This window comes from Elgaria multicarinata, chromosome 6 (genome assembly GCF_023053635.1).
Source record: "Elgaria multicarinata webbii isolate HBS135686 ecotype San Diego chromosome 6, rElgMul1.1.pri, whole genome shotgun sequence".
Lineage (NCBI taxonomy): Eukaryota > Metazoa > Chordata > Lepidosauria > Squamata > Anguidae > Elgaria > Elgaria multicarinata.
The window spans coordinates 79,598,131-79,623,956 of record NC_086176.1 but is presented as its reverse complement, the minus strand read 5'-3'; positions in this window follow the sequence as shown (position 1 = coordinate 79,623,956).

Genomic DNA, 25,826 nt, shown 5'->3' with positions numbered 1-25,826 from the left:
ATTGTAGCTTAAAGCTCTTACTGCCAGTAACTAAGATTTAAGAGAGGCATTTCAACCTTTCAGAATGAGGGAGAAACTGCACAAACAGCAGAAAAAACTGCACATCTGATCATTGACTGCAGAAAAGAGAGCCAGGACCACTGTGGAACTATGCAGGGCCAGATTGGGAGCACAACAGGGCCAGATTTCAGTCCTTGGCCTGAAGTTCTTCACCTCTGCTCACATGCCTTGATTCATGTGAGGAAAACCCCCCACAGCTATATAAAGAGAACAAGAACAAGGTTTGGGCAGGGGACTATCTCCAGTTGGAAGGTGCTCATCTCTTTAAATGAAAACAAACAAACAAGCAAACAAATAAGGCTGTTATGGTAAATCCATCCAGCTTTTCTTGCGGAATATTTTGCATTACATCTGGTTTAACATTTATGGTTCAATGCTGCTATATGAAAAGAAATAAATGTTCCTGTTGAAAAAGGACATAATGCAACTGCATTTGGAAAGTCTTTTCCCCCCAGTCCTATATATGCAAACTGTACCATCCCCAGACTGATAAGAGGATGTGGAAAAAAAACCAGGGGAAGGGAGATTTATACAAAGAACATCCACAGTTTTAGATTTAACATACAAATGAGAACTACAATCCCTGGTGCATAAGTCAGCATTATGCAGGCAGGTGATAGGCTCATGCAATTCATCTTGGCAAGAGCACCGACAATTACCTGTACAAGAAACAAGGGTGTTTTTAAAGAGAAAGCAAGAGAGAGAGAGAGAGAGAGAGAGAGAGAGAGAGAGAGAGAGAGAGAGAGAAATATATCTGCTCAGAGGATATATGAATAAAATGATGATACAAATACCAAAGTGCTGCTCCACAGTGCTGAGAACTAACCATTAGAGTAAAATGGAAATTTAAAAACTCTAAAAAAAAATATTTTGTGTTTTATCAGTATAACCATTATTCTTGTTGTTCCAACTCTGAAGTTGGAGGAATCCTCAAGGTATGGGTGCTTGCACTGATGTAGTGTGTGTGTGCACATGCTATGGCCCCTGAGCATTTTCCTTGGATTTCTGAGGAAAAACCCAGTTTCCCAGCTTTTATTTAAGGGTGGCACATTTTCCAGATTCCTCTGTCTTAAAGTCAAGAAGTCCATGGAACCAAAGAGCACAAATAAAGAAATCTAATTATATTGGCTTGGATGCAACCATATCCTTCTGCCAGCAGAACTGGAACCTCTGAGGTAAAGGAACTCCCCTCCCACTGCAGTCCCTCCATGTACCCCCAATTCTGCTCTTGAAGATTGGGGGACCCTCAGGTACAGATTTGGGAATGGGGGCTGCAATGGGGAGGAGGGGATGGGGAAGTTCCATTGATGTGTGATGTTGGATTTCAGCCATTGTGTTTTCTGGTTGCATGATGAATAGTTGGCTAACTCGGATTCCAAATGTTGTTAGCAGTGCTAGAGTCCCTACTGTACTGTGCCTGGCTTACTTATTTATCTATTTTACATCTTGATTATGTAGCACATGTCAAGAAAATGCTTAGTGGGTGTTGGCAATATTAAAATGCATTTTGATATTGCTTTTCAAAGTGTGTTCCTAGGAAGAGCAGGGCTCCATGGAAGTTTATCAGGGGTTCCTCAATGGCAAACAATATTCCCTTAAAAACATAAGAAGAGCCGTGCTGGATCAGACCAGGGGTCCATCTAATCCAGCACTCTGTTCACACAGTGGTCAACCAGCTGTTGACCAGGAACCCACAAGCAGGACAAGGGTGCAATAGCACCTTCCTGCCCATGTTCCCCAGCAACTGGGGTATATAAGCTTACAGCCTCTGATCCTGGATGCTTTGCTCATCTCTTGCTCACCTCTCTTCCCTCAAATAGGGTGGAGAATTTTGAGAGGCTTGTAGAAGGATCCCCCCACAAAAAAAAGTGTGGAGGTACCTTCTGGTACCTCCACACTTTCATGAGAAATCCTTCCTCTCATGAAACGTCCCTTTCTTTCACAGAAGGCACACTCTAACTGAAATGTCATGAGTGTGATTCTGAATATGTGTGTCATTCTTTTCTTGCATAGAAAGTTTACATAGAAAGTTCAAGAAAGCTATCAAGACTGATATCTTCTAGCAAGCCTATCCAGTGGAATTTTAGGATGTTTTTAGAAGGGTTTTAGGATGTTTTAACAATGTATATTATGTTCTTAATTCATTTTTATGTATTATATATTTACTGTTGTTCCCCGCCTTGTTCAAAATGGAGAACCGGGTAAGAAAACATTATTACTGTTATTGTTATTATTATTATTGCATTAGAGACTGATATTATATTCTCACCCACCATTAATGTAACTCATGCTCTCTTCCATTCAGGATATCTAGGAGATATGTGTTCATTCATTCATTCTTTCTTTCCTTCCTTTTTTTATACATCTCTCCATTCCTCTGCAGCCTGTTAGGCTGTCTGTGCTTCCTGAATTGAGAAACCCCATTGGAAGGCTTACCTCATGATGTCTTCCTCTGGGCTTTAAATTTTTTTTTATTATTTTTTTATTGCATTTTTATACCACCCAATAGCCAAAGCTCTTATGCAGACTCCCCAGCCACCTCATAAGTAAGGTAAGCGTAAGTAAGGTTCAGGAAGCGGGAAATGTAACATCCTTTAAACGCATCCTGAAACCATACCTTTTTCACAGAGGCTTTCCCAGGACTGTAATTTATTTGATTTTATATTGCATTTCTGAACTTTTAAATTGTTAACATTTTAAATTTATTGGGTACTTTTTGCATTTTATAGTTTTAATTGTGCACTGCCCAGAGAGCCTTGGCTATTGGGCAGTATAAAAATAGAATGAATGAATGAATAAATAAATAAATAAATAAGACTCCCCCCCCCGCCCCCAACACCATACATAAGAATTTCACTGCCTTTTTTTTTTTTTACTTTTTCTTTTCTTTTCTTTTAGAAATAAATTTCTTTACTATCAAATGGAATGAGAATAGTTGGAAAAATGTGAGATTTGTTTTATTTTCAGGGGCACAGCACTAGAATATATACCTTCTATTTCCAAGGACATGGAATAATCTGGGGCAGGGTCAGAGGTACGTTTCTGAAAGAGAGATCAAGAGACAGTGGCTAATGACTAAATAAGCACAAATAGCAACTAGTATGAGATTCTGGAATCGTTAAAACAGCTAGCCAGACCCAGTAATACTCAAGGTCTTGTACATCAGCAATAGAGATTTAAATGTGTAAATGGCATTCATTTTATTTTGAAAGTCTTCACTGCATAGTCCAAGTCACAATGCAAGATTAAATTACCGAATTTATGATATGATTTTTTTAAAAAAATCAATATAATAACCCTGGAACAATAGAGCTAAGAGTGAAATCAAAATGACAGCAGCTTTTAAAAGAAAGGCATTATATCAGAAACAAGAATCAGGTTCATTAACAAGCACACATAATCCATCACAAGCATGAAATCTGACAAAGGCAACTACTTCAGAAAGCCTTTTATTGTGGGCAAAATTACAGCTGAAATTCCAAGCATGAAATTCAGGCAGCTTCCAGTTTATACACAAACACAACTGCTGTCACTTATTTCCAATATATTTTGCAAATATCACAAATCCCCTTACACATTACAGAGGGGTAGTAGTCTGACATCTTATACATGTCCACTCAGAAGTAAGTCCCATTGATTTCTATGAGGCTTACTCTTAATTGAGCGAGTATAGGAATTCATCCTTAGTCTGTCATAGTAAAAACAACAATGAATTTCTGAAACAATGCTCTTTGCTCTTTCCCCCTTTGCTACCTTTCTATTAGGGCCATGCACAGTACCTACCTGACTCACCTTGGAAGCCATTTTGGAGCCTCTGAAATGGCCCTGATTTGACTTTTGGTGCTTCGTGGGGTGGGTGCTTGCCTCAGTACTGAAGCCGAAGTGAGATGCCAGCCCAAAGTGGCTTGGCCTTGCAGGTTCTTTGGTGCGAGCTGCACAGCTGGCACCCAGGAATGCCAGGAACAAGGCCGACCAGGAGTCCATGGGAGTCCTGACTCCCCATTCCCCACTCTATAAAACCTGAGGATACTGTCCATGAATCCCTAGAAGGCAAAATCAAATCAGCAAAAGTAGAATAAGATTTACGAACTATTAACCCTTGTCAAGGTAACTGATGTTAAAAGTTCAGCTGCTAAACGTCAAAATGCAATTTAGGTTTAGAGATTAGTGGTCATTTATATGATGAGTCATAGTTTCATTTTTCTTTCCATTCTCATCTCCACACAAAATTTTATGAACCTAATATGAACAAAGTACCTTAACTGGATTTTAGATTCTTGTTTTATAAGGGTGCGTGCTCCGCACTGAAAATCCAGGGGTCCACTGGACCTCTTCCAAATCTTCCAAATCATGGTACAGTTAGGGGGTGGTTTTAAAACTGTTGGAAACCTGTGATGCAGTTAGAAAATCGTTCGGTGGTCCACCTATTTTTAGGTGACGTGAGGGCACCTTTCATGTTGGTGGATGGCTAACTGAACACACTTCCATATTAGGAAGATGCCGACAGGTGAAGGGGGGAAGTTTTGAGATTGACATCTGTAGCTAACCAATAGCCATGGTCTCCTCCCTGTCTCCCCTCCAATCACAGTGCTTAGGAGGAGGGATTGCAAACAATATAACCCATTTTTCACTGCCCTGGAACTCATTTGTTTGCTAGTTCATGGAGCAAGAAAGAGTCCAAGTGCAACTCCCCCTATGCACTATTGATATTGGCTGAAAGGACAGCTGTAGGAAAAATGGCTCACATTATGAAAATAATGAAAACCATTCTATGTAAATGAGTTGTCCCAGGAAGTGATGATGACTGGCAGGCAGTGTAGAGCCCTACAGTCTCACAAGCCAATATTAGAATATGGAAAAGAATCTTGTGCCAAAGGCTGATCTGTATACTGCAAGTATGAATGCAACTCAGCCGGACATAAAGTCAAGAGAAAAAGGGACAGCAAGAGAAAAGTTTGCTACTACGAGTATATCTCCTGTTTTGAAGACAGGACTCAAGTTTATGTGCTTTGAAATAGAGGTATTATATTTATGTTTGTTCTTCTCTGACCTCTCATAGGGAGACCACACACCCCATTTCACCCCATTAGAGCAAACGGTCAGGGAACAGACGCCTATTTTTATAAATTGGCAGATTACTGTGCATCAGCAAAGTAAAGAATGAAAGATCCTGTGCAGTTTTGTGTGTGTGTGGGGGTGTGTGTGTGTTGTTGTTGAGGGGATTTCATATTTAAAAAAAATCCTAAAAATCAAGGGATGAGGGGATCTGCTTTAACTCAGGTAAGGCTAAAGACCTATGTAGCAGCTACCAGGGTACGAAGTTTCATCTCTTTATCTTTAAAAATGTCAGAGATGTATTATTATTAATTATTATTATTATTATTATTATTTATTTATATAGCACCATTAATGTACATGGTGCTGTACAGAGTAAAACAATAAATAGCAAGACCCTGCCGCATAGGCTTACATTAAGATGTATGCATTTTTGTTAATTCCCATTGATGATAACTGTGGTTCTCTGAAAATGGAGTGGTGCGGGAAGACATTGCCACCCTGAAAATTGGGGGGATTGCCTCATTGGAGTTGCACCCCAAATTTTGGGGAGGAGCAGACCTGCTCTGCACTCTATTTTTATAAGCTGGAGATGCACAACACTGCATCTGCAAAGTAAAGGATAAAAACTCCTGTGTAGTTTGGGATGTGTGTGTATGGGGGAGGGAATAGTTTGAGGGTGTTTTTTTTTAAAACACCCTAAAAATCAAGGGATGAAGGGAACTGCTTCAAATCTGGTATAACTTAAGCTGTACTTAAGATATCATGGTGCCAAGTTTCATCTCTTTATCTTAAACTGTTGTAAACCACCCAGAGAGCTTCAGCTATGGGGCGGTATATAAATGTAATAATAAAAATTTTAAAAAATATGGAGATGTAAGCATTGTTGTTAATTCTCATAGGCTATAATAGAGCAGTTATTTGAAAATGGAATGAAGCTCTAATGAATGACATTTCTACTCTGCTGGTACTCAATGGTTTTAAAACTGTTCCCTCTTCGCTCCAAAAATCCGGAGCTTCATCGGAGCGTTGTATTTTCAGGGCAGAGCACACACCCCTAGTATCTATTTGGCATGTGCTCTCCACTCCAGAATTATCTGGTAACCATGAACATTTGATCTTCCATTGCGGAGATCAGCCACTTCTAAACCCATCAAATAATATCAGAGCAGACACATGCCCAATTGGAGCTGCTAATGTCTCTGAAATTAGCCTACCATTTTGCATGTGTGGTGTATCTAATTGAAAACCTCCCAATAAGGAACATGGAGTGATGCATGGGGTAGTTTTGATAATTGATATTGGCATCTGTTGCTAACCAATTAGGAATTGCCACAGTGCGCTGCCTGTTCTGTTCTCCTCCAATCGCAGTGTTTGGGGGAGGGAATGCCAATTAGTGAGTTTAGGGGGTGTTGTTGTATGAGATTTAGAGAAGGAGAGTGAGTGAGTGTGTGTGTGTGAGAGAGAGAGATCTGGTTACACATTTTTGCTCGGACTCATAGAAGTCAGCCACTGTGTGAAAGTGCTGCTGAGCTGAGTGAGTAAGCTTCCACACCTGAGTCAGGCAGGTTGTTTTTCAGTTAAACTATGCTGGGCTTCCAGTGCAGGGAGGGGGGTTCCTCATCATCATTGTCCTCCTCCTCCAAGCTATGCATAGCCTCCTACGGGGAAGCTGTTGTTGCCTTGACTCAACTCGCTCCAATGCTCGACCGACAGTGGTGGAGAGCTGCCTCCTCCTCCTCGTCCTGCAAGCCTCCTGTCCTCTCTGGGGATGGGCAAGCTGATTGCTGCTGTTGTGGCATTTTATTAATATATATTTACTGAATTATTATTTTGCTAAGTGCTTCCCACTGCTTCCTTTCTTCTCCCTTGCTATACAGATCAAGGCATGAGAGGTGCCTGAGAGGACATTTGAATTTGGACATTAAAAGATTCCCTATAAATCCACTGCATGTAAGGATCGGCTCCAAACGTGGCATGCCTAAAAGCCTCTTTAAAAGTTGTCACAGTGCCAAATTCCATGTGTTTATCTTTAAAACTGAGGGAGCTGTGAGCATTTCTGTTAATTCCCATTGAGGAGAATGTGTTGGTTACCCCAAAATGGACCTGGGGCCTGTCTACACAGAGTCTTCAGGGCGCCTGGAGTGCGCCTGCAGTGCGCCCCAAAATCGATGATGTAGACAGTACCTTAAGCGTTCCAAGAAGAGGCGGAGGAGGAGGAGGAGGAGGAGGAGGAGGCCCCACATCGCCCCTCGCGGGGATGGGTGAAGAGTTGCCGGGCCCGGCGGCTTTGCCGGGGAATCAGCTGCGTCCTTGGCACCGCCCACCTGCCCGCCGGCCTCCTGTTGCCAGCGAAAGAGCCACCCGGGTCATAAAGCTCAGCGGAAGAAGAACAGGAGGCCGGCGGGCAAGTGGGCGGTGCCAAGGACGCAGCTGATTCCCCGGTGAAGCCGCTGGGCCTGGCAACTCTTCACCCCGTCCCTGTGAGGGGCGATGCGGGGCCGCCTCCTCCTCCTCCTCTTCTTCTTGGAACGCTTAAGGTACTGTCTACATCATCGATTTCGGGGCGCACTGCAGGTGCACTCCAGACGCCCCGAAGACTCTGTGTAGACAGGCCCCTGGTTTTCATCAAACTGTCTGGCAGACTGGAGAGAGGAACCCTCTCTGGAAACCAGGGCAGAGAATCCCCTCTACAGAGCTCTGGCTCGATTTTTGAGGTGAAGAAGACCCATTTCTAATACCCATAGTATCTATCCATTTCAGTTTCTCTGAGTTGCCCATCTTTCTAACTTTCAGTTTTGTTCCATCTTGTTTCCAAAGTAGTATGTATTTCAAAAAGAAAGAAAAAAGTCTTTAAGAAATTTGTATGGAATTTTATACACATTTTCCCCAGCATATGCATTCTTATACACACATTTTCTTAATCTACACTTTTTTGCAAGTACCTTTATTGAATGTATTGGTTTTGTATGTTTTACTTCCACTAACATACACATTCTTGTGTGTACCTTTTCCCAATATATCCATTGTTGTGCACCTAATATATGCATTTTTGTATAACCTTTTTGGTTTGCATATTGTTTCAAGAAGTGCAAATCTGGAATGTTCCTATCAATATTCGAACTGAATGAAATTTTACTGCATCCCTGACTGTAGGTTGCTTCATTCTAGATGGTGTTCATATTGCCACAGCGATCTGCCCTCTTTAGAGAGATGGATGGGAACAATTTCTTCCCATGGGCTCATTTTATTCAACTTGTTTATTTTAGACTTTTGAGTTTCTGCAAATCCTCTTCTGAACGGTGGCTGCTTGGGGTGGTGGATATTGTATTGCAGTATCTCTCTTTCTGATGTTAGGCTGAAACTGAAGAAGTGTCTTAATCATTTTTCCTCTGGGCATGAATGGGATGTGTGAGAGGTAAGATGTTAACACTCTCAATACTTTTATATGATGTGTCCATTTATCACAAGAAATAGCTGGAACCCAGAGAGCTGAAAAGGGAGAAATAGCCAGTGTCAGTGAGCTGATAGCACTAGTACCACAAAAGCAGAGGAAATGCTTTCCAAGTACATTTTTTATTACTTGTATGCCCGGCTGGGTTTCAGAGAACTCTAATCCTTCATTCACAGTGCATTCACTTACATAAGATCCTTACATATATTTCAGATTATCTAAAAACAGCCAATAAGTAAAATCAACCCCCCCTTTTTGTATCATCTTGACCCTTTCAAGGTTACATGTACCAAAAGTTGGTACCAAAGTAGCAAAACCGGTGGTAAACTCTAAGTTTGCCAAGACATGCCATGTGTTTGCAAAACAGTGAGAATCGTCTGAATGGTATCACAGTTTATTTCTGCCATGCTTTCATTTTGACAATGTCCACTTTCAAAATAATAGTGAACAGAAACAATTTACAGAGTGGGTTTGAAATGGCTTTCCACTAACCATCCTTGAAGTCCTGTTTCATTTCATTTTTCACAGCCTTGCTTCCTCCCCCCACCATATGTGGGGACAAATTTTCCTACCCTCTCTTGACTCTACGATATGGATGAGGGGGGCATGGCAGGTGGACATTGGAGGGCCTCTTGCAGCTCAATCAGTTAGAGGGAACTGAGATGGTGCAGGAGTAGTTGATTGGTAACTTCGAGGCTCGACTTCTGCAATGTGCTGTACATAGGGCTACCTTTGTGCCTAGTCTGGAAACATCAAGTAGTTCAAAATTTGGCAGCCAGGTTGGTCACCAGTACACCTAGGGGTGACCATATTACACCAATTTTAAAATCACTTAACTGGCTGCCAATTAGTTTCCAGGCAAAGTATAAACTGTTTGTTATTACCTTTAAAACCCTACATGGTTTTGGTCCAGGTTACCTGCAGGATTGCCTTCCCCCCTATACAATCTACCCCGCATACTCAGGTCCTCTGGGAAGAATTTACTCCAGTCAACCAAAATTAGGCTGACAACTGTTACCAAGAGGACCTTCTCTTCTGCTTTTCCCAGACTGAATAGCCTGCCAGAGGAGATTCATTAACTGAATAGTTTTTCTGAGTTTAAGAAAGCCATAGAGACTCATCTCTTCCAGCAGGCCTATGCAGATGAATTTAAAGATGTCTGTTTGTTAATATTGTATCAGTTTTATATGTTTTAATCAGTTTTATGAATTTAATGATATTTTTGTATTTAATGTTGTTCCCTTTCTCAATCCAGAGGGAGAGGCAGGTAAAATATATTATTATTATTATTATTATTATTATTATTATTATTATTATTATTAGGGACTAACCATGAATTTTGGTGGCTCTGATTGCCCTGGGATGTAGGGTTCATTTTTGAATATCTCCTCTACACCTCTAAACTAGTCTTGTCATGTGAATTAGTTGGTTAGTTCTAACTATGAGACCCACAGCAAGTTGGATGGAACACAGTAATAATATAGAATGATGCGTATCTTAAGGCATCAGACTGCTGTGGAAATACTTACTGCAAGATGCAAAAGGGCTCTCTCAGTCTATTCCAGAGAAGCATGTGGGCCCCACATTCTCATGGTGGGGCCCACATTCTCGTACCAAAGGCAAAAGCAGTGGGGCAAAAATACCAACATATTTGAGTTTAAAGCTCTTACTGCCAGTAAGGTGCACTGGAGAATGGAGTGCGGGGGGGGGGGGATACTCTTAAGCACAAATTGAATGAATTGTTTATTGCTGTTAGAGAACAATACAAGCTTTTATACAAAAGGGAAATAGAACTGCTTAAGAGTAATTTTTTTTTTTAAAAAAAAACAATAATTTCTCAGTAATCCTCTAAAATTTGGAATCTGGACTCACAGTCCACAATGAGTTGGGGCATGTGACAGATCTTTCATTATTTTTATTTTTATTTTTTTAAAAAAATTATTTCTGTGAATGGAATTTGCTGAAATTGTAGCCAAAGTTTGTTTAAATTGAAAATTTATATTTATGCAAATACCCTACCCCCTGCCAAAAAAAGTTCCCAGATTTCTGGAAAAAAACTGTGGCTTGGCTCACAAATGGAAGCTGAGTTGGGAGCACTGCAGAAATCTGGTGAGCCCCCAAAGGGCTGGATTTACCAGCAACAGGCATCACTATCCTGTTCTATAGAGAGACTGCAGAAAGAAACCAATTTTCCCCTTATGAAGAACTCTCTTGGGACAATTTCTGAAGAGCTGCTGATGACTCATCTTATACCACTGAAAAGGTTGCAACGAGTTTTTTGTTTTTGTTTTTTTAAATCAATGCAAATTAGGGGGGAATTGTTGGCCCCATTTTAAAATGCATTGTTTTTATCTAATTAATCTTAATCAGTTTTATCATCCTTTTGAATAAAAATGTATATTGGTTTGTGACCCCAGCAAGCAATTCATTCAATATTAAGCAGGAAATTCAGTTGTAAATCAGCAAAACTGTTTTGCTGTTATTATGCCATGCACATATACACACAGCAACACCACCAACAAAGCTTTATTCTATACTTGAGCATTGATTTGTCTTTCATCTCTTCAGATCTTTGAGACTGTCTCAATAAACAACATCATGTGGTACAGAAAACAGTTCCTGGACTATAGAACTTCAGACTGGGCAGGGTGTTGAGGGGGCAGGTGCATGATTGAGAGTACTCTCCCATACATAAACATCTTCTATACATAGAACAAAAGATGCTCAAAACTAGAAATGTTAGTTTTCAATGTGCAGATTTTTTTTTCCAGGAGGGAGGCATTCAATCATGTCATGTCCCATCTACAACCTGAATTGTATAGCCAAAATCAAAACAAAACAAATCAACCTATGATGAGTGGCTTTTCTAGGGAGCCTTCTGGGATCGGTATATACCTTACAAATGTCATAGGACCATAGTAAAGATAGCTTTCCTTTGGCAAGTGAATCAAATTCATCTGTAAAATTGAGTACTGCTTGCAGAGGTGAAATGCTATCAAGAACGTGTGAATCTGCACATGTTTCTCAGAGGATTCCAGGAAAGTACACCATAGGCATTGAACACTTAAAATGGAAATCAACATTGTGACTGCTAATCACCTCCACAAAATGGCTGTTTTAGGCAACATCCCAAAATGGGTGTAACATGAAATGATGGTCATGCAAAAGGATCCTTTTCATACAAAAGGATGAAATGATGGTCATGCAAAAGGCAGCCCAGTGACCTCCAGAAGGTTTAGACAGTGGCCTGGTTCAGACAACACACTAAGCCATACTGATTAACCACAAAATGGTTAAGGGAATGCATGCAGTCCCTTAACTATTTTGTGGTTAAGCAGCATGGTTTAGCTTGTTGTCTGAACCAGGCCTAATAGCTCCCACAATCCCTGATCATGCCGGCTGGGGATAATGGGAGCTGTGGTCCAAAAATATCTGGCAAGCACCAGGTTGCCTACTCTGATTCTTTTCTAATGTGGAATGTAGTACCTTTAAATCGAGTCCCTGAGAGTTTGTGTAGTGGCACTCACCACTTGGAAAACCCTCCTTCGTGTAGTTCGGGAGGCAGAAAATGTAGCAACATTCAAACACATCCTGAAGACACAGTTGTTCACCCAGGCCTTCTCTGGACCTCAAATAAGTTAACTACACCGCTGCAGTTTACTGTCCCAGTTTACTGCTCTTTAATAGTTGCTAGAATGTTTTGATACTGTGTTTTTATGGTATGTTTTAATACTGTGTTTTAATATTGTAATCTAATGTTGTGAACCGCTGAGAGATTCTATTATGATCAGCGGTATAGAAATGTTACAAATCAATAAACAAAAACATTTCCACACAATGAAAAACATAACTTCTGCCATCATTTTCAATCACATAGGGTTGTCTGTAAAGCCCAGTCACATTTTTATGGTTCATTTCAGGGCATGACCAGGGAAATTGTTACAGTTATAGCTCTTTAAATTAGGAGATGTAAAGCTCTAATCCTTTGAACGGTCTCATTTGCTAGGCTACCAGTCAAAAAGATGCTTAGGGGAAATAGAACTCTCAAGCTCTTTGAAGTCTTGCACCAAAAATCTGCTTGACCATAGTGAAAAAACAATCAAATATTCATGGCAGCATCACCCATAGTAAATTTAAAGAAATGTGTTTGTCAGCCAGATTGAAATTATTGCAGAAACTATACTGATTAGCTGCCTGGCTCTTATGATGATTATGTTTTCATCATGAAAAGTTATTTTAATATCATCTCCCTAGGCTAAAAGTATTTTTGCAAGAGGATTATACAGCTGTTTTACCCTTTTAGCTTTCATTTACCTTGCAGCTAAATGTGAATATTCACATTACTAATGGCTTGTCCTTTGAATTATACAAAAATACCCAGACTAGTCATCTTATGGAGTAATACAATTGTTTCTTATTTCTATTGTTTCTGTCTGAACTTTTGGTTTAATTTGGGCTATATTATCCAGATATGAAGTGACTGTTAAATTTGGGGTTATTTTAAAAGTGTGTCTGTTTGGATGCTTTGGTTAATCCCAATGTGATCCAGTAGTCTTTGGCTTGAAGGCCCATTTTCATGAATCCTTTTAGTCCTGCATGTCTGGATGTCAAAATTTAAAACTTAAACTTAAACCAGGACATCAGTTTTTATGGGAAATGTTGTCTTGCAATATAATTTCTTCCTGTTCTTTCTTTGCTGGAAATTTCCTAGCTGGTTATTGTAAAATCAACTAAAGCAAAGGGGGTACCCCCAACTCCACACACACACACATACACTTTGCCAAAGCTGCCAGAAACAGGGTCCATGAGGATTAGGGATGTACAGATTGTGTAAAATCTGTTCTGTCTCTGTTTTGCAGATTGTCAAGTGCTTTTTGTAGGGGTGTGCACGGACCCCCCGCTCCGCCCCTCGGGCCGTTCCGAAAATTTTGGATCAGCCCGCTCTGCTCCGCTCTGCCCATACTCTGCTCCTCTTCGCCGCGGACCTCCGGCTCCGAATCGGAGCTCCGCAGTGATGGGGAGTGGCGCCAGGTAAGGCTGAGAGAGGAGGGCGGGAGGTATACCGGGCCCTGCCGCCATCGCCGCACATGCGGCGATGGCGGCAGAGCCTGGTAAGGGACCAAGGGGGGGAGGGGGGCCTTACCTGCCTCCATCTGCGGTCCATCGGCATCTTCAATTGAGCCCGCGGTTCAACCAGTAAGTCTGGGCCGCAAGCAGCCCAGACTTCCTGGTTGAATCACGGGCTCAATTGAAGACGACGATGGACCGCGGATGGAGGCAGGAAAGGGAGAGGAGGGCGGGGGGGGTTACCGGGCCCTGCCGCCGTCACTGCCCATGCGGCGATGGCGGCAGAGCCCGGTAAGGGACCAAGGGGGAGGGGGGCCTTACCTGCCTCCGTCCGCGGTCTGTTGTCGTCTTCAATTGAGCCCGCGGTTCAACCAGGAAGTCTGGGCCGCAAGCAGCCCAGACTTCCTGGTTGAATCGCGGGCTCAATTGAAGACGACGACGGACCGCGGACGGAGGCAGAAAAGGGAGAGGAGGGTGGGGGGGGGTTACCGGGCCCTGCCACTGTCGCCGCATAGGCGACAGCGACAGCGGCAGGGCCCGGTAAACCCCACTTACCTTTCTGGTGGAGCTCCGGATTCGAGGCGAAGGATCCACCTTCACCTTGATCCTCTTCGCCACGCTCCGCTGGCCCCCCAATCCTCTTCACCTCCGCCTTAAGGGCAGGCGAAGCCCCCCGCTCCGCTTCTAATTCACCGGTCCGATTAGAAGCTGAGCACATCCCTAGCTTTTTGTCTCATTATCCACCAATTGCAGGAGCTGGTTTTTTGATTTTTGTTTTAATTTATGCAAATTCACTCTTGCAAAAATGCACAAATTCTGCCAAAATGCACATTTCTCACTTTAGCCTATGTTGGAAATGCCCATTTGGGGCTGTTTCTCTTTATCGTTTGCATATTTTTAAACGTTGGAATTTGTGTAAAATTCCCAAAGGGTAGAAAAATGATGTGCAAGTCTGTGGAATCTGCCTGACAGGAGAAAAGTAGGTCTACTGCAGAATCCATGAGTTGGATTCATATATTATTATTATTATTATTATTATTATTATTATTATTATTATTAATTTATTTATATAGCACCATCAATGTACATGGTGCTGTACAGAGTAAAACAGTAAATAGCAAGACCCTGCCACATAGGCTTACATTCTAATAAAATCATAATAAAACAATAAGGAGGGGAAGAGAATGCACCAAACAGGCACAGGGTAGGGTAAAACTAGCAGTATAAAGTCAGAACAAAATCAAGTTTTAAAAGCTTTAGGAAAAAGAAAAGTTTTTAGCTGAGCTTTAAAAGCTGCGATTGAACTTGTAGTTCTCAAATGTTCTGGAAGAGTGTTCCAGCCGTAAGGGGCAGCAGAAGAAAATGGACGAAGCCGAGCAAGGGAAGTAGAGACCCTTGGGCAGGTGAGAAACATGGCATCAGAGGAGCGAAGAGCACGAGCGGGGGAATAGTGTGAGATGAGAGAGGAAAGATAGGAAGGAGCTAGACAGTGAAAAGCTTTGTAGGTCAACAGGAGAAGTTTATATTGGATTCTGAAGTGAATTGGAAGCCAATGAAGAGATTTCAGAAGTGGAGTAACATGGTCAGAGTGGCGAGCCAAGAAGATGATCTTAGCAGCAGAGTGGTGAACAGAAACCAATGGACTGATGTGAGAAGAAGGAAGGCCAGTGAGAAGAAGGTTGCAGTAGTCCAACCAAGAAATAACCAATGCATGAACAAGAGTCTTGGCAGAAGAGACAGACAAAAATGATCGAATCCTGGCAATATTATACAGGAAGAAATGACAGGATTTAGCTACTGTCTCGATATGAGGAATAAAGGAGAGTGAGGAATCAAATATAAAGCCAAGACTACGAGCTTCCTTGACTGGAGTAAGTGTAACATTATTGACAGTAAAAGAGAATGGGAGATGAGGAGGTTTAGGAGGAAAAACAAGCAATTCAGTCTTTACCATATTAAGTTTCAAACGACGATGAAGCAACCAAGCTGACTTCATTTGGTTCCATTGCAGGTGACACCCCTATGATGCGCAATGACAGAAGATAAAAGGGTGAGAGGGGAAGGGACTCCATTTGACTTCATTTGGTTCCATTGCAGGTGACACCCCTATGATGGGCAATGACAGAAGATAAAAGGGTGAGAGGGGAAGGGAGATACATGGGAAGCAACAGTCTGCTCCCTGCAATTGGCTACTTCTTGTGAACCATTATAACATTTCCTCACAAGAAATAGCCCACTCAAGAGTAAGGGCCTACTCAGCATGACCAAATCAAAGTTGGCAGGACATGGCCACGACTACACAGCTTTACATGCAAGGCAGAGAAAGCAGGAGGCTAAGTGGGAAGGGATTTGGGGGCTCTGTCTGGTGAGGGAGAGAACCAGGATCTACAGAGCTAAAGAAGCATGTCACCTGAAACTGGTGACATAATTAAAAAATAGTTCATACACATTCTCTTTAACTCATCTCTGATATACCCCTAATTGTACTGATTAGGGTGACCATATGAAAAAGAGGCCAGGGCTCCTGTATCTTCAATAGTTGCATAGAAAAGGGAATTTCAGCAGGTGTCATTTGTATATATGGGGAACCTGGTGAAATTTCCTCTTCGTCACTACAGTTAAAGCTGCAGGTGCCCTGCCCTCTGTTAAATCTGGTCATTGCACTTTAACTGTTGTGATGAAGAGGGAATTTCACCAGGTTCCCCATCTATACAAATTACACCCACTGAAATTCCCTTTTCTATGCAACTATTGAAGATACAGGAGCCCTGTCCGCCTTTTCATATGGTCACCCTAGTAGAACTGATTAAACTCAGCTTCTTTTGGTTCTGCACATGCACCACACACTTAGGGTATGTGCAGAAAAGGAGGGAAGCAAATCAAGCTCTTTGTTAGGAGTCAGCGTTTTCAGCCTTAACTGGAAGTGCAAGAGGAGGGTTGTTTAATCCTCCCCGCCATGCTGTCTCTCAATTTTAACCTTCCATCCTTTGTTTACATTATGTCTCATTCATATTCTCATTCCCTCTGAAAAAAAGTTTTATTAACTTAAAAAGCAAAGCTAAAGCTAACTAGTCACACAGGGACTAAACAGATATGCAAAGACCAAACTGCTTTGCCCCGGCTGAAATCCATTAGTTTGATTGCTAGTGATTAAGAAACAAACACTACCCTTAGATTGAATCTACTGACCCTTCAGGCATTTTCATATACTAAAAACAAAAACAAGCAAACCTAACTGTGGAATTGTTAGAAAAGATTTCATTCTCTGTCAAAGGCCATGTTCAAAATGTTTAGATAAGAAATGTGGACACTGACTGCCAACAGTGTTAATATTTAGGTTTCTTCATACAGTTAATGGTAACACAACTGTAGGATACTTACACGGTGAGAATGATAATTAAGACATTAGAGCAAGACTCAGAAGATTAGGTTCAGTTAAATTGTAGGCTTTTCAGAGCAGGAACCATCACTTTCCATTTATATGTAACACTCAGTATACTGCACTTTTAGTTTTGGTTAAGACACTACTGTGCTAATAATGTAACAGCCCAAGAAGAATGTAATTATCTTAACAGTAGAACCTCAATGTAGTGGATCCACATAAATTTCTCATTAGTTTGGAATATTCTATGGGTTAAAAGGCTCCTGCTTCTTCTCCTTCTGCTATTTTATAATGGGTTGGTTACAGTAAAAATGTGTGGTAAGAATGATAAATCCCTTTTCTCATTTGCTAAACAGCCCTTGTGCTACTCCTGATTAGATATGTTTTTAATCTTGCAGGAAATAAAAATAAAAGGCTCACCCAACAGATCCAGGGTTTTCTCCTTTGTTCAGAGACATTCCAGTTGGACCTTGCTGACCCTGGGTATTCACTTAGATACTTCCTTTGACTAGTGATAATGTGTGGTTGGCTGAGTTCGCACGACCCCCTGTTGTGTGGCTGAAAGTCCAGGAGCCCTTCTGGGTGGCTGGTGCTCCTCCCTCCCTCAGTCCTCCCAGCCCTATCCCATCAGCCATTGCAAGTTCTGCTGGCTGTACAAGAGCAGCTGGGGTCTTTTTGACCACTCCTGCCACAGAACTCTATGTCCTATGGAACAGTGCACTCAATGGGGGGAAATTATCCACATGACATTTTAATCAATTGATTATTGCATAAGCAATGGAGCACCCCGTTGTTTTCTGCATTGTTTAAATGAACAAAATAACATATTGTATGTTGTCTGTACATTAATCAAGTCAACAGACAGTTGCCTCTCACCCCACCCCCCCAATTGATTATTGTCTTGTCCGATCCAGGCCAGTGTCTCCAATTTGGAATGACCTGCACAAGCCCTAAATATGATTACCCAGTATTGTCCCAATGTGTTAATAGGAGTTACATCAGTAGTGAGTTTAGAATTGCTGTCTTAATAAAAGGACATTTGGAAACTATGTAAGATTTGAGGGGCCCTAGCCAGGCAATGAAGGAAACAAACAAACAAGCAAGCAGGCAAATACATCTTGCGAGTGTGAAGTGGAAGCATGGAATGAAGACATGGACACAAGGGCTTGGGTTAACTAGGGCCTCTTTATTTAAAATGAATAGAATCCCTCCTTCCCTGGATCTGCACATGAAAGTGCGGGAAATAAATCCTTATCTCAGGCCCCTTGCCTGGCTTAAAGGCGAGCCAGTCTCCAAAGCAAGGAGTCAGTAAATCCGGCTTCTTGCTTATGTGACACTTTGTAAGTGTGGGGAGACCGCCCTACGACACCCCCGCCCACTGCCATAAGGGACAGCAAGTAGGTGCGGTCTCCAAAGGCACACCATATCCTGACAATTGAGCCACATAGGCCCCGAGGAGCAGGTCCTCCAGATATGCCGATCACCCAAAGGGTGCCAGAGTGCTCACCATCCCTATCTAATACAGTCAATTCCCGCACATTTCCTGCCACAAATTAACCTAATTATACACCCTTCCACAATAACGCCACCAGTATGAAGTAGGCAAAAACTACAAATGGAAAAAATTCCTACTTAGCCCTCCCTCCAAAGGGAGTGACTGGCTAATCCCATACTAGGCACAGGGTGGGAGGGTGGCAGCCAAAATCGAAAGAGGCTGAGCCTCGGGCGGGGCAGCCTTTTATGGCTGCAGCCCCGCCCAACCTCACGAGGCTCACATTTCTGAACCACAAGATGTGTCTCATTCCTGCTCCTTCCACACGCAATGGCTGCTTTCCTGCCCAAACCATTGGCTGTGTGAGGAGCGGATTTTTGTTACTTTTTATGCTTTTTGGGGACATTTTTAGGAACTCCTTTTACTTTTAATGCCATCTACATTTTCTAATTTGCTTAAATAAATTCAGTTTCCTGTGTTATTGCCTAGTGTGCCTTAAAGAGTCCTCCCACCCTATCACAGTTCTCCCATGTAACTGTAGAGTAAGGTTTTCTTTCTTTCTTTCATTTACAGTATATCCCACCTTTTTTTCTCCAAAAACTATTAGTATTCTACTGCTGAACACCTACATGCTTGTAGTCTATTGACAGGGTAGGTGGGTTTATAAGTGTTGAGGCTTGGGAGGATCAGACCAACCAGCTGAAAGGAAAACAAAAACTGTGAAAATAATTTTGTATACCCTCCAGTCCATCACACTGCCATTTCCAGATATTTCTAATAACTGGGGTGCTTTGGGAATTTCTATCTTCTAGTAACTGATGTGTCTGGGGAACACTAGCTATTTTCTCTGGCATTTACACCATTTCCTGAATTATTTATTCCTAATAATCTGCAAAATGATCATTGGAGACAATTGTATTCCCCTGTTTTACCCATTGTTTTCACTTTTTTATTTCAGCTGCTAATTTATCACAATTTTTAGTGCTTCCACAGCAATTGCAGGGCAATTCTTTCAAGTATGGCATTGTCTCACTGAACCAGAGGAATGATTGGTACCATGTTGGGTGATTGTGTAATCCCACTTCTCCCAGCAGAACCTGCGGCCATTTTTAGAAAGGAGATGTGAAATTGACTCTCCCACTCATCTCAGCAGCCCAGTGAGAAGCCCAGTGAAACTGACAAGCATTCAATATATTTCTTGCAACTATCTGCAGAGATTGTGAAGGGATATACATTTATAGAAATGGTAATTTGACCATATCCATGTGTGGATATTGTAATGTCCATTGTTTGTTTTGTAAAAGCATTTGTAATATTGCCAAAGCTTCCCATACCTCTGCAGAGAATCCAACGAATGTATATGAAAGAGACAGGATGGTAATTTCATCAGGTTTCTTCAACCCACATGCTGTGTGTGTATAGAATGGTGGATCATCACTTTCACTACTGCTACCCCTGCCATGATGATGGCCATCGAAGACAATTGAATGTCAGCGGGGCTGGAGAAGGCTTCTTTCCCCAATTATAATAATAATAATAATAATAATAATAATAATAATAATAATAATTTTATTTCTTACCCACCTCTTCATTCTGATCGAGGCGGGGAACAACAATAAATGTAAATACATTTAAATAAATAAATAAAATACATAAAACTGAATTAAAACATAATATACATTGTTAAAAACATCCTAAAAAAACATCCTAAAACATTCTAAAAGCATCTTAAAATTCCACTGGATAGGCCTGCCGGACCAGATAATATTTGACTGTGTGGGGATAATGGACAATCATAACAAACAGGGCTCGCATTAGAAGAGAATTAGTTATAAAATTACCATTTTACTATTGTCTGGAAGCATTCCTACTCTATGTCCTCTCCTTCCTGAACTTCTGCCCTAAAAATATAAGCACATCATGCTGGATCAGACCAAGGGTCCATCTAGTCCAACATTCTTTTCTCACAGTGGCCAACCAGCTCCCCATGGAAAACCCACATGAAGTGCAGGATAAGGCATAATACCTTAAACTCACTTTGCCCCAAAATCTTCCCCTAACCCATACTTCCCCAATCTAGAATCCTCCACATGTTTTGGACTACAGCTCTCATCATCCCTAACCACTGGGCATGCTGTCTGGGGCTAATTGGAGTTGTAGTCCAAAACATCTGAAGAGTACCAAGCTGGGAGAAGGCTGGGCCCACACTGATCCTTGCAATTCTTTGGACAGTAATCCCTTGGACAGTAACATTTCAGTCCCATGAGAAGAATCTTCCACCACCCAGTCAATCTGGCTTTGGGTGGGGACACCATTGCTGGTAAGAGGAGAGGGAGGCAGAGACATGCATGTGAATTCATGCATATTAAGTCAGCATTGAAGAAGAAGCTTGGTTATTTAATCCCACTCCTCTCATGCCAGGCCTCTTTCCCGCATGGCACCCATCCTCCCATGCTCTTCAGTACATATTTAGCTGTTTACCTTTGCAGGAGATGAGCAGGATTTTTTTAAAAAAAAATCTTCCTGCAAATTGGCTGGAGTGAGTTAGCTTTTTTGCTGACTCTGAGCTGATTATTGGGTGAGTAAGAGTTAATGTAGGTATCCTTAAATATCTATGTGACAACATTGGCTGGTTTGTGTGGGAACTGGGGTAGGAAACAAGTTTGGTGAACAGCTGAAGGCACTTTGATGGTCACTGGTGACTCCTGAGGCGTGCCATTCATGGCTGTGGTTTAGTTAAGGATCACCTTTGTCCTAACCTAGATTGCCTGCCCAGAATTCTGGCCCCCTGGGAGGGAGTAACGCAAGAAGCCCCCTCCTCACTTCAAGCTAAGGCTAAAGATAAGGGATATGGATCATACCAATTGGCTGGGGTTCACCCAGATATGGGGCAGACTGGCTGCCTTCAAGATATTAAGATTAAGTCCCCACAATGAAGACCCTGGTTAACATTTAATAAAAGGAACCAGAGTCAAGTTCACCTTCTCTTTCTTCTCTCATCACTGGCAAACCCTCTGAACTGGTGTATGAATTATTTGAATTCATTATTCTTGCTTTCTTGCCTCCAACATCTTGTTTGCACGGCTTTTCTTCTAAAGAGCAACAAGAGATTCTCAATGGGGAAACATAAGGATGAACATTTTCCATATTTCTGAATATATATATATATATATATATATATATATATATATATATATATATATGCATGAAATGCATTGTGGCTTTATTCTCTACAAACTGCTTCTGCTGTTGGTGATGGAGCAGACAAGGCAGGCTGGAGTGATAGTGATAAACAGTGTTGATGCCTTAGGGTGATACCTAAGTAAATTAGCTGGTAAAGCGAAACTATGTTGAGTTTCAATTTTTAATACTGTTTTGTAGCTGTGGTTGTTCATTCTCCATTGAATTGGCTTTGCTTACTTTGTGATTTAATTGTTCTCTGCAATGTAATGCACATTTAGAAAACATATAAAAGCACTGCATCTTTTACTAGAGGAGTTAAGTAAGAACATCATCAACATCAAACAACATCCAAGAGGAGGCAAGGGAGCCTTACTACTGTAAAAAGTCTTTTCTTATCAAGATAATTGCTTTGTGGGGAAAATAACCTTTTCATAAGGGCTGTGATACATGTATAGTTTGATACAATGTGGCAAAATTAAGCACATTTTCTAAAGGGACTTCTTTTTCTTCTTCTTTTCCCTATTGATGATACAAAAGCAGTGATTACAATGATAATATGTTTTTTGGGGGAATTTTTTTTGGAGTGCTGTGGTTCTCTCCACCTCAGCTAAGCCATCAAAGTATGCTAAAGCAAAAGAAAGGTTCAGGAGGTCATGAAGCCAACAATTCAAGCCATTCTACAAGATTTGAAATCAAGCACATTATCTGATCTGTATAGCCAGCAACACAAATTCAACATGGAAGCCAGAAGCCCATGCCAAGGCAAAAAGCTAGGAATAAGGCTGTGCAAGAGCTAGGATAAAGAGCTGGGCTGTAGACATACCTGCAAAGAGCATGTTGGAAGGACAGAGCAAGGCAAAACTGTGCCACAAGCTGAAGAAATTGCAGTCAAGGCAAAAGCCTGTCTGTGGTGAGGTGGGGGGGACATCCCTTCCACTACAGTGGAGCCTGAAGAAGAGGGAGTTGTGTTTCTCAGGTATTGAGCTTGAGAAACACAACTCCTACACCAGAGGTGGAGAATCTCTCTTAACCCAAGGCCAAATTCAATTTCATAGAAGTTCTTTGGAGATGAATTCCAATGGTTCCCAAAGGGAAAGGGTTGGGGCTAAATCTTCTGCTTCTGCTGCAGAAACTGGGCCTACCATAGAACATCTACACCAACATCTACACCATCTACATCTACATTCCAGAAAACAGGAATACTTAAAACACGCTCAGGAAGTTCCTGAATCAGTAGAAGAAAGCATAACTTGGTAAAGCCCATCATGTCTGTCTAGAAAAACCACCACAAGTGAGAAAGGATATGATGATGATGATGATGATGATAAAAAAATACCAGCATATTTTATCTTATAACCCTTTATGCCAAGAACTAAGCCTTAACAGAGGCATTTCAGCCTTCTAGGATGGAGAACAACTGAACAAAAGTCAGGAAGCACCAAGTGACTGGTGAGCAGGGAAAGGGGCTGGGGCCAGGGTGGTCAACCAGTGCCTCCGGGGAACCACAAAAGGCCAGATTGGGACCCTGGGCCTGAGGCTCCCCATGCCTTATTCACATACTCACAGGGCATGTCTCTACCTTAAGGGTATAGAGGGAGGGAGGGGGAGGATGACGGACTTACCTGCTTCTGTGATCCTCCCCCACGTGTTTCGATGGCCACGTAATGTCCCAGAAGGAAAGAGGAATGTTGCAGCTGTCATTTTTTTTAAAAAAAGAGGAGCCCTGCGCATAGGGTGAAAAACAAAGGTAAAAAAACACCCTGTGCCCCAAACACCCCACCACCCCTGTGATGGTGGGACTGCTGCCCTCACCTCCTACGGGCACAGAGCCACTTGACATGGTTCTGTGCCCATTTCAGGCCCCAGAAGCACACCAGCCACAGTCCTTGGGATGGTCCTGGGACCACAGCCAAAATCAAGGTAACTGGGCAACCAGTTATGCCAGGAAAATGCAGGGGTCGTCCCTGCCTGCCCCCAGGATCCCCTGTGCATCATTTGGACACACAGGGATGATCCAGGGATCACTCCAGAAAAAAGGGATGGTGTAGACATGCCCACTGTTAATTTGGTAATCAGGGACTAAAATCAGTAACAATATTCCCCAGTTTGGAATGGATGCATTTGGCCATTTCAGTGGGATAGATGAATCTGCTAATTTTGGTTCCTCCCAGATTCTAATTTCTCCAGTATTAAATTTACTTCATCCTGATATTTGAGAATGGTTTCAATCTTAAGTTTGGTTCACCCCAAAGCATTGCCCCTGCACACTAAGCCACAGTGGTTAAACATTTTGAGCTAAACACTATGGCTTAGCATGTCATGTAAACCATTCCTAGCTATGGTTTGGAACTATTAGGGGTTCTACACTGTGCATATAAGGTGATATGTGATTCAAGTGGAGCATCACTACATACATATACATGATTTTTGCAGTCCTTAATTCTCAAGGAAATGGGGAATAACTCCATTCACAAAATGCATGCATATGTTTACCATATCTAGTTATGGACAAGCTCATCATCTAGAAAAGAGTAAAGTTTCCCTTGCTCAGTTTGGAATACCCCTATCTTAAACTAGCTTATTTGCGCTTGATTCAGACTAGGCCCAGATTACTTTGTTTAGAGCTTGGCCTCTTCCTAAACTCAGGCACTTGACTCTCCTGGTGATGTCATCAGAAGCACAATAGGGCTGGGGTACCTCCCCCTGCCCCATCATGAGCACCAGCAGCAGTAGCATCCCTTTTGCACACTTTACCTATTATGGGATTCAGGGAGGCTTCAGGCTTAAAGTTCTAGAAACTCAACGCTGCTATGAAGCATGGGAAGTGATGAATGCTTCCTGTCTCAATCCATAGACCAAAGAAGCATTGCCCCTGCACACTAAGCCACAGTGGTTAAGCATTTTGAGCTAAACATTATGGCTTAGCTTGTTGTGTGAACCATTCCTAACCATGGTCCATTTGCTGCAAAAGGGTTAGCAGCCTAACCATGCCTTAGTGGTTTGTCTGAACAGGCCTGTTGGGAACATCATTTTCTTATACTCCTGAAGCACTGGATTCTCCAGTGAGGAATAATTGGGAATATCAGGCCACTGCTAGACCAGGCCTAAATCCCGGGATTATCACCCCTGGGGGGCTTCCACACACAGTCTTCGGGGCGCCCCGAAAGCGCTTCAGGGTGCCCCGAAACTCCTAGTGTAGCTACCTGGTCAGAAGAGATGGAGGAAGAGGCAGCGGCGGCGGCAAAAAGTTCCCAGGGCTCGGCGGCTTCTCTGGTGAGTACTTGCCGCCGAGCCCAACTCCCTGCCGGCCTCCTGCTGCTGGCGAAAGAGCCACCCGGGTTGGAGAGCTCAGCGGAAGAAGGCGGGCTCTTCCGCCGAGCTCTCCAACCCGGGTGGCTCTTTCGCCGGCAGCAGGAGGAGGCCGGCGGGCAGTTGGGCTCCGCGGCAAGGACTCATCAGAGAAGCCGCCGAGCCCTGGGAACTTTTCGCTGCCGCCTCTTCCTCCGTCTCTTCTGACCAGGTAGCTACACTAGGAGTTTCGGGGCACCCTGAAGTGCTTTCGGGGTGCCCCGAAGACTGTGTGTGGAAGCCCCCCAGGATATCCCGGAAGCAGGTAGCTAAGGCCACATTACCAATGCTTCCTAACTCAGCCCAGTGATTCATGAAGCATTAGAAAAGACATTTGCTATCCTTTTTAATGGCAACTGAGGCCTTAGCTAGACCTAAGGATTATCCCAGGCAAATGGAGTGGTCATCCCTGCCTGCTCCCGGGATCCCCTGTGTGGCAGGGACAATCCCTCCATTTTCCTGGGATAATCCTTATGTGTAGAAAGGCCCCAATTTCCTTATCCCATGATATATGTTTTTTAACTAGGGTGCATGTATTTCTTAGCCCAAAGCAAAGGACTTAAATAGTCTTTATTATGGAACTCTTCACTGATCTACTACATTAGCTTTCAGCTAATCAGCAGTTTCCTCCACAAATGCTCTCTGATGGTCACAAAGATGAATGTGTATTCAGAATGGAGGAGTTCTGGATTGCTGGGTTTCATCATTAATAAATAGCCTTTATTCAAGTCTGTGATAAATTAATGAGTACAATTCTATAATGCCTAATTTTGTCCAGTCCTATT